General features: G+C 41.4%; 1 long non-coding RNA gene across 1 annotated transcript; it reads right to left on the bottom strand.

Moving 5' to 3' along the window:
• Positions 1 to 1,624: 1,624 nt before the first annotated feature.
• LOC120097102 (uncharacterized) lies at positions 1,625 to 8,322 on the bottom strand. Its single transcript, XR_005494344.2, has 2 exons — positions 8,257 to 8,322; positions 1,625 to 2,295 (listed from the first exon to the last, which is right to left on the bottom strand). It is a non-coding gene; the product is annotated as an uncharacterized LOC120097102 (long non-coding RNA).
• Between the last annotated feature and the right edge of the window lie 1,692 nt (positions 8,323 to 10,014).

Raw genomic sequence — 10,014 nt, 5'->3', positions numbered from 1 at the left:
CATGACAAATATTTTATTTTCTTTTATTCACTTATTTTACCTGTCAGCATTTTAAATTTTATTCCTGGCCTTAAAGTTAGACATTTCTGGGCTGGAGAGATGGCTCAGCAGTTAAGATCTCTGCTCTTCCAGAGATCCTGAGTTCGCTTCCCAGAAACCACATGTTGGCTCACAACCATCTGTAATGGGATCTGATGCCCTCTTCTGCTGTGTCTGAAGAGATCAACAGTGTACTCACATACGATAAATAAGTAAATAAATAAGTCTTTTTAAAAAAATGTTAGACATTTTCTCCAGAAACAGACATAATGAAAAGTGTTCTACATAGTTGCAAAGAACCATAAACTATTAGATTGACACATGTTCTCTCAGAAATGTAGAATAGGGGCTCAGAAGTTACCTAATAAGAATTATGGAAGAGGGGAGGGAGGCCCAGAAGAGTCCTTACAGAATCCTAAGGGTAAGAGTTCTCGATGTCCAGTTAGGATCTTTTGTCCCCACCTGAGCTAACTGCTGTGACTCACAATAGATCAGTCATTATGACAGTGTGGGGCTCAGTGCTCTGGTCTCTCACCAGCTCCCACTCATAATGTTTCAAAGGGATTTTAAGCCTAAATATAAGCAAAAGCCCTCATTTCTAACCCTTTAGGAACAAGTCAGAGAGTATCTCGGGAATCTATGAGGCTGGGATGTTTGTAGAATGGAGATGAGTGCTCTGCAAATTCTCTCGATGAGGGGCCCCTGTAAGCTTTTCAAGCTCCAGTGGCCATGTGGTCTCTGTCAGTACCAAGACCGCCATCAACACACTTAAGAATATGTGTGGCACCATGTCCTAGTAAAGCTTTATGAATTGCATTGGAAGGCAGATTCCATACAATTTTAGTGTTATAAAAAACTATTCTTTGATTTATTTTTCCTTTGAATTACTTAACACAAAAAACCTTCCTGGTTTACTACCCCACACAAAGCAGGTACTGAGAGATCAGGATTTGGCCATGGGGCGTGGCTTGCAGATCTCTGGCCCACACTGTGAGGGAATAAGAAGAGAAGCTGTCCTTGGTCTCAGGGACAGCATACACTTCCCTGTCCTAAGTAGCCTACCCCAACTTTCTATTGCAGAGTTTGAATTATCTCTCAAGTTATTAGATTCATCCCACTTCTTAGGACCTTCCCTGTGATCCTCCTATACATGATGCATTCCAGATTTCTTCATTCTTTATACACATTACAATGACATTAACAGGAGAAAATTTCACTACAAATAACAGCTTCAATAAACATTAAGTCAGAAAACGCAGTTTATATATGCAGTGGAGTTTTATATGCACTTGAAGAATGAAGTCAAAGCATTTGCAGGAAAATGGAGGAGCTGGAGACCATCACCTTAAGTGAAATGAGTCAGACTCAGAAAGACAAACATCACGTGTTTTCTCTCATACACTCACCGCACCTAGACTTAGACAATTGTTCATGTGTGTGAAAGTACAGGAAGATCTGTGTGGAAAGAGTGCAAGAGCAGACTTAGCTGATAAGGAAAACATGAATGAAAGGCAAAGGCAGGTATGTATGAAAATGCCCAAGTCAGACCGTGCGTATGCCAGCAAGAAAATAATACAAATAGAAAATATTTAACATCTATATTTCTCTATACTTTTTTGTACATATGCAAACACTTATAAAGTTGGCATTACAGTGTATATACTGTATATTGTATACTTTTACATCATAAATCTTAGTATTATGCTATATTATTAAGTAGGGCTCATGAGAAGTTGTTTCAAAGTGCTAGGAATTAAGCCTGAGGCCTTATGCATACTAGGTAAACATTCTCCCACTTAGCCAAGGCCTTTATGTATGCTGGCCTTGAACTAACCATCCTCCTGCCTCAGCTTTCTGAGTGTAGAAGTGACTGCTACATGCCACCACACCCAACATCATGTACAAGAGGTATAAGATGCTGTATAACTATAATTTTTATTGTCTTCTCATTGGCTGGGCATTCAAATCACTGAACGTGGTGGGTAAAAGTGACAGTGAATGTCTTTATTCTCTGTTCTTTTATACCTGGAAAAATATTCTCAGAATTAACCTTATAGGTGAAGGGATGGTACTGCTCTCTGATTATCAATAATCTGTGGAAATTTCTTTCAATTTTACACCAAAGCCACCAGCCAAAACAGAATTTCCATTGTCACCAAGATAAGCGTGTGAGGTAAGAAGCCACCTGGTTCCATCACTGGCACCGAAGTTCCTCAGAGAAAAAGTCATCTCTCCTTCAAGCTTCGATGTCCTCATCTGTCAAAAAAGAAAGGGATGCAGACACTTTATGTTAGACATAAGAGGTGATCTATGTCATGCTGTCCACAGGAAATGACTTCCAGACACAGTTGATGATGTGGTGGGGATGAGGAGTGGGAGATTCAGATCATGTATCTAATCTTGCCTGATGCCGTGTGATTGGCCAGAGGGCATTTTTTATTCCAATGAACAGTTTTTGCTATTTATCTTTGGGGATATGCAAAGATATCCTGGGACTTTTAATATTGTAATATCCTCCCCTCCCCCCTTGCTTACTCTTTTTAAAATAGTTTATTATTTGGTTGGTTGATTGAGTGACGTGTGTGTGTGTGTGTGTGTATGTGTGTGTGTGTGTGTGTGTGTGTGTTGACATGAGCATGTCATAGCATGGGGTGAAGATCAGAGGACAGCTTGTAGGGTTCGTTTTCTGCTCTTGCTATGCCTGTCTCAGGTGTCTTTCTCCAGTGAGCCCTCACACTGCTCCCTTGCTGCTTTGTTTTATTCTGTTTACATATTTACTTACCACATTGGGCATCAGCCAATTGTGTCCTCTAGACCTGAGGACCATATTATACAGCTTTAACCTAATCTAAGACCCAAGATTCAAGCATTTGCTTCTCTATTTTGTTAGTTAAGCATGTCACTCGTGAACATGGCTATAGCTTTTGTCTTAGGGTATCTGTTGCTGCGATGAAACGCCATAATCAAAAACCAACTTGGGAGGAAAGGGTTTATATGGCTTACACTTCCACATCAGTGCTCGTCATTGAAAGCAGTCAGGATAGGAACTCAAGCAACGCAGGAGCTGATAACGAGGCCATGGAGGGGTGCTACTTACTAGATTGCTCCCCATGGCTGCCCAGTCTGTTTCCTTTAGATAGAACATAGGACCATCACCCACAATGAACCGGACCTGTCCCCCATCAATAGCTAATTAAGAAAATGTCTTATAGCTGCATCTTGTGGAAGCATTTTCTCAATAAAGATTTTCTCCTTTCAGATAGCACTAGTTTGCTTGTCAGTTGACATAAGACCAGCCAGTACATATTTCCAGCTCTCACACCAGCTGAGTCAACAAATATGCTACAACAACGATGCCTCCTACCAGTGTCTACACTGTCACTGAAAGCCGGGAGGAATGGTTCTGCATCTGACTTCCTTTATACACACCATCTTCTATCAGCACTCCAAGACTCAAGGTTGCCAAAAGCAGATCTCCTAACCTAGAGAGCTGATATAAAGAACACCCAAATGAAAACATATTGTTTCCTCTGTATTTCTTCTTATGGGAAAGGATAAGGTTTAACGAACGTCAGAATATTCTAGAACAAACAAGATGCTTCTTAAAACTAATGACACGAGTTTTTGTGCTCTGTACTTCTGACGTCATGAGTGCTGGTGGCATTTGCAGTTCCAGAAGGTGGTAGTTTTTTTTTTTTTTCATTAAAATTCATTTCCCAAACCTGCAATCTTACTCTAGTAAACACTGGAGAACATTTGTTGAACAAATGTCTATACTTGAGTCTACAAGAAGTGCTAAACGTTACATCTCTGGTACTCACTAACTTGTGATCCATGTTCTGCTTCCCTCCAGAACTCAGTTTCATTTGGAGAGCAAAATGGAAGATTTTAGCTGGTGGGTCCTCAGGTTTTCAGTGAGCCCTCTTTTCAGTAGGCATAGCAGCAAATAGAGGGTGTAGTGTAAGCAGGGTACAAGTAGCTCTCTTGTTGAGAATGTCTCTTGCAGGAGAAACACCATAGGGAAATTTCGGCATTTTTTTGAGAAATGGAATTTTCATTTCTCATCGTTTCTGCTGGTCTTGTCCTTCAGGTGTAAATACAATCGTGCCTTTTGCACCATGCCGAGCCTACGCTACACGGGGTTTATAAACTACAGTTTTTTAGGTCTAAAAGAATAAGGACAAATCAGGTCTATCTTGTGACATCATTAGAAACAAATTGTTATGTTAAAAACACAACAAAGAAACATTTACTCTTAAAAATTTTTAAAAATAAGCCGGTTCAGCTTAAGTGAGCGCATTTCAGTAACTGAAAGTCCTTTTAACCATCAAGGCTTTGGCGCCATCGTGTGGCCATTTGGATTTATTTTATTTTATTCTTCATAAGATTTGTTTTGTTTTGTTTTGTTTTCAGAATAGTGTTTCTCGTGTGGTCCTGGCTGGCCTGGAACTCTCTGTAGATCAAGCTGATCTTGAGCTCTGATATCTACCTGCCTCTACCTCCCAACTGCTGGGATTAAAGGCATGTGCCACAGTAACATTCACAAATTTAAAAGTACATGCATCTAAACTTTACAGCACCATGTTTTGACCTCTGTATATATTATGAAATGATTACCACAATGAAGCTAATTAGGAAATCCATATGTTAATACCTCTCATAGAGACCCTTGTATATGACAATAAACCTTTAAGATTGACAGTCCGGGAGCTGGAGAGGCAGATCAGCAGTTACTTTTACAAAGGATCCTGGTTCAGTATCTTTCCTTTCTTTCCTTCTTTCTTCCTTTCTTTCTTCCTTTCTTTCTTCCTTCCTTTCTTTCTTCCTTTCTTTCTTTCTTTCTTTCTTTTTTAAGACTTATTTATTTCATCTATATGAGTACACTGTAGCTGTCTTCAGACACACCAGAAGAGGGCATCAGATCTCATTACAGATGGTTGTGAGCCACCATATTATGGTTCCTGGGAATTGAACTCAGAACCTCTAGAAGAGCAGTCAGTGCTCTTAACCACTGAGCCATCTCTCTAGCCCCCAAATTCAGATTCTAATTCTCAGGTGGGCCATCTCACAACTGAGATCTGGCACCCACTTCTGGATTCGTACAGATAAACCCACACTCAAATACATACATAACAAATTAAAATATACATCTGAAGGACACCGTGTGCCTCTGTTAACTGTGCAGTATATACGTGTTCAGGGGCACACTCATAACAGAAGCTTTGACCCTTGATAAAATCAACTCAACCCCAACTAGTTTGTAAATGAATGAGACTCAGACTATGTCTATTTTATTTAACTTTGACAGTTACTAAGGGGATCACCCATAATCTACTTTGCTAACTGCTGGCCTGGTTACCTTCCTCATAGTATACTCCAGATACTTGCTGTTTCTCCTGCTGCTGTCTCCTCTTTCTCCTCTGTCTTCTCCACCCCTAACCAAACCCACCTACCTCTAATCCCTCTAGTAATTGACTTTCACCAACATTATTTAACTAATAGTTTTGAATCGGGGAACATAGGCCTAGACCTTTAGATACAGAAGTTTTCCACTCCACCCAGCCCACAAGTCCCCTTCCCAAATTCATGACTTTTGGGCTTGTTTTGTAACCCTTTTAGTTTTACCAGGGCCATCTGTGTGACTATTGGATTAGAATGCTCCATGATGCCCAGTAGGGCCACCAGTGGGCCCACAACTGAAAGAGTCCCTCCTCACTGAATCTGTAAACAGGAAATAGCTCTCTCATGATGGTTACCCCACCCCTTCCCTGAGCCACTCCTTCATCCAGGTCAGACCATTAGCTGCCCCATTCTTACACAGATCCACTCCAGGCATGTGCAGTTGCTATGGATTTGACACTGCAATGGTTGTCCACTCCAGGCATGTGTAGTTGCTGTGGATTTGACACCGCAATGATTGCTTCCACTCAGATGAAAATCTGGAGCTCTTCTTCCTACCGTCCGGCTTATACATTCATTCTCTCCTTCTTCCATGGTGTTCCCTGAGCTTTGGAGGAAATGGCTGTGCCTGTCTTATTTAGGGCTAGACGCTCATGATTCTCTGTATTCACAACCCTTCACTGAGAGAAGTTTCTCGGACTAAGTCTAGGAGTAACATCTCTATAACTGTAAAACTGCATGTGTAAACAAATATTTAGAACCCAATTTAACTCTATGTATGCCAGACTAGCTAAGCAATAGCAGTACGTTTCCTCCAGGCCTATGACTTCCTCCACTACATGTTTTGACCAGCACTAGACATGTATTCCCTTGTGGAATGTGCCTACATTCCAGAGACCAGCCAGTTATCACCATGTGCCAATACTGCACAAGAAGGTATATCTTGCCTGGCCAGGTGGTCTCATAGTTTAGAATATTTACAGTTAGGTCAAAGTATTGTTGCGTCTTCTCCCCCAGCAGCTTGCATAGAACCTTCTAGAAATATTCCTCTTCCTAAAGGTTACATAACCGTCCCAAGCAATCCCACTACCTGGGGACAAAGAATTAAAGTACATGAATCTATGGTGGGCATTTCTCAATCAAAACTCCACATTACAGAGTACCATTGTCGTGTTGGTAATTGTGGTCTGGGTGTCTTGTAGTTGCTTTGTTCCTGTCTCTTTCTTCTCCTCAGCTGAGACAAGGTCTTCCTCTGTAATGCAGGCGGGCCTGCTACTCAGTGTGTTCCCCTCAGGCCGCTAACTCATGGTAATTTTCCTACCTCGGCTTTTCAAGTGTTTCTGTTACCAGTACCACACCCGACTTTCTCTCTTACTGCTCCTTTATTAAGATTTGCTTGTATTCATGCCTCTTTACATTATGTAGGTTTTATCTTTATGGTTATCATGAGGCTTATATAAACTATGTTATAGTTACAATAATCTATTTATGTCAACTGCATCCAAAATTTTGTCTATTTACTCACTCACTCCAAACATCATGTTCCTAAAATAAGTTTACTTTTTAAATATTACATATCTATTAATAACTCCTTATGGTTACAATTAGTCTTTTAAAAGCCTTAGCTATTAATGCATTCAACTAAAATTCCTCTCATAATATAATGTAATTTTTTTTCTAAAAATATAATTCAAGAGACTGGAGCCAGATGTGGTGGCATCTGCCTTTAACCCCAGCACTTAGGATACAGAGGCAGGAGGATAATCTGTTACTTTGAAGCCAGTCTGATCTACATAGTGAGTTCTAGGACCACCAGAACTATATACACTATATTAGAGAGACCCTGGCTCAAATTTACCAAAAGGAAAGGAAGGAGAGAGAGAGAGAGAGAGAGAGAGAGAGAGAGAGAGAGAGAGAGAGAGAGAGAGGAAGAAGAAGAAGAAGAAGAAGAAGAAGAAGAAGAAGAAGAAGAAGAAGAAGAAAGAAGAAGAAGAAGAAGAAGAAGAAGAAGAAGAAGAAGAGAAAGAAAAGAAAAGAAAAGAAAGAACAAAGAAACAAAGGAAAAAAACACAGTTTCTGGGGCTGGGGATTTAGCTCAGTGGTAGAGCGCTTACCTAGGAAGCGCAAGGCCCTGGGTTCGGTCCCCAGCTCCGAAAAAAAAAAGAACCAAAAAAAAAAAAAACACAGTTTCACTGACTTTTAGTGAAAAATAAGCAACTATTTTTTGCAGGAACTAGCCAATACCCCCATGGAACTCTGTTATACCTGGATGATTAATGTATCCAAAGTCTCAAAATGGAACTGCTAGATTTTGTTCTTTCTTGTTCTTCATACTGTGATGGCTGAAGCCACTTTAAGGACATACACAAGATATGTCTTCTAGGCATCTTTTAAGTGAGGAAAATTATTCCACTACAAGAAACAATGTTAGTTCCTGTGTGGCTGGGAATGGAACTCAGGTCCCCTGCTGAAGAGGCACAGTCTTAACCAATGAGCTGTCTCTCCCTCCAACCCCAGTTGGACTAGCAGCTCTTTCTGGAGACAAAAGTGTGGGCAGGCGCACAGACCCCTACTGACTCCTCCTGACAGTTGCCTGGTAGGGTAGCAGCAGCATGTAGGGTGGGGGTCTCTCAGAACTTCAGGTCTCACTGGATCCACACAGGATGTCTAAGTCCCCTACAGCCACTTGCTTTCTGTCGCCTTCCATCCCCGAGGGCTGAGCTCAGAACTGTTTTATTTTTAGTCAGTGCCCTTCTCTACAATCTGCTTCCCTCTTGTGCCATAAAAGGCGTCAGGAGAGTTTGTGAACACCAATACCTGAGGTGGCGTCTTGCATCCCCATGTAATGTTCATATCCGTCATATCCTGTGGTTTGATTTGCCTTTGTGAAATCAAAAGAGAAAATATTATGCATGGCCTTTCTTTGCTTAAAAAAAAAAAAATCTATTGAGCCGGCTCTTGAGAATTCATACCTGCTGAGATTAAAAACACAGCACAGCAAGTGATTAAAATCCTGTTGTCTCTGCTGGTTTTGTGAGAGCTATTCATCTAACAAAGAAAGGTCTTGCTCTCCGCATTTACAGTGCTTGGAGAGTGTTTCTCCAAGAGTTGGGGGAAAGAAAACAAAAACTGGAGAGGAAGCTTAAAAGTTGAAATAGTCTAGACCCAGGATGGGCTTTTTAAGCACAGGGCCTTCGTCTGAAACTGCACAGCACAAATCCTGCTTCAAGTTCATTTACATAATTGGCTGACCCAGCATTTGCATAATTGGCTGAACCAGGAGGTGTGCTATCTGGAAGCAGGGTGCTTCCAGTTTTGATCCTTTCAATCCTGTGTTGGGCAGCCCTGGCAGCTGGACTCCCCTCCCCCACTCTCTCCTGGCACACATCCAGGAGCGCTTGCATCGATCCCAGCTGGTGGCACACTGAACAATTTTACTGGAAGACCGCATTTGGCAAGCAGGTGCCACCGGGCACCAGGCATTTTCCACGTGATGAAATCACATCTCCCAGCCTCACTCTTCTTGATTCACTGATGAGGCTAAACTTCATTGTTTCTGAGCAAAAGGTTGCTATTCAAAGCATGTCTTAATGGCAGAAGGAGCTGTCACGCTCAGAGCAATCACACTGACCAAGTGTCTTTGCAGTAAACTGTGGCAGCTGCCCGGGTTGTATAGAAAGTACACTGTGACATGGGGATTAAATGAATATCTTTGGTAGCTGCACTGCCACCATTAATGTAAAAAGAATAAATACACAATTGAGAAAATTATAGGTAGTCAGACTCAATTATTTAATTAGCCTAGTCAGTTTGAATGTCTTAATCATTTTATACTTAGCATATCAATTTTATGTCTCTCTTAGTTATTGTTCACCTGCTATAACGTGAATATGACTTGTCCCCTCTGAAATTCACTTTGGGAAGTTGTTGGTGGCATCAGGAATTGAACCCAGGACCTTGCACATCCCAAGCACAAGCATCACTATGGAGCCACATGGTCAGCCTCGTGTTGACACGTGATGGCTGTTTCAAGAGTGTTAGGAGCTAAGGCAGTGGAAGGTTCTGGGGGTCGTCAGAGGGAGCCTTCGTGAGTGAACTCACGCATCCTGCAAGAAGAAGTTGCTTCTGGATGCTTGTTCGATCGCCCCTCTTGCTCCTACCGTCTGTCCAGGCACACACCCACCCTCTTGTTTTTCCATCTCCACAAAGCAGCATGGGTTCCTGTCTACATGGGGTGTGGGTTTCGGTCCCTGATCATAGAAGACCCAACCTCCAGGGCCATACCTAAAACAAACCTATTTCTTTTTTTAAATTCAATCTCAGATGTTTTCTTAAAACAACATAAAATCAGCTAACAGTATTTATCCTTTGACTTTGTACACATTTTCTTTCCTGCTTGCTTGCTTTCTCTTTTCCTTTCTTCCTGTTTTCTTTCCTTCCCTCCTTTTCTTTTTGTTTTTAATGAGACTGTTTCCCTAGGCAACTCCGGGTGGTTAAGAACTTTCTGCATAGACTACTGCCTGCCTCTGCCTCCCAAATGCTAGATCAAAGGTATGTTCTTTGCCTGACTGTATA

The sequence above is a fragment of the Rattus norvegicus genome, chromosome 15 (genome assembly GCF_036323735.1).
Source record: "Rattus norvegicus strain BN/NHsdMcwi chromosome 15, GRCr8, whole genome shotgun sequence".
In the NCBI taxonomy this organism is placed as follows: domain Eukaryota; kingdom Metazoa; phylum Chordata; class Mammalia; order Rodentia; family Muridae; genus Rattus; species Rattus norvegicus.
Note: the sequence above shows the minus strand (reverse complement) of the source record. Positions and strands in the feature narration are given on the sequence as shown.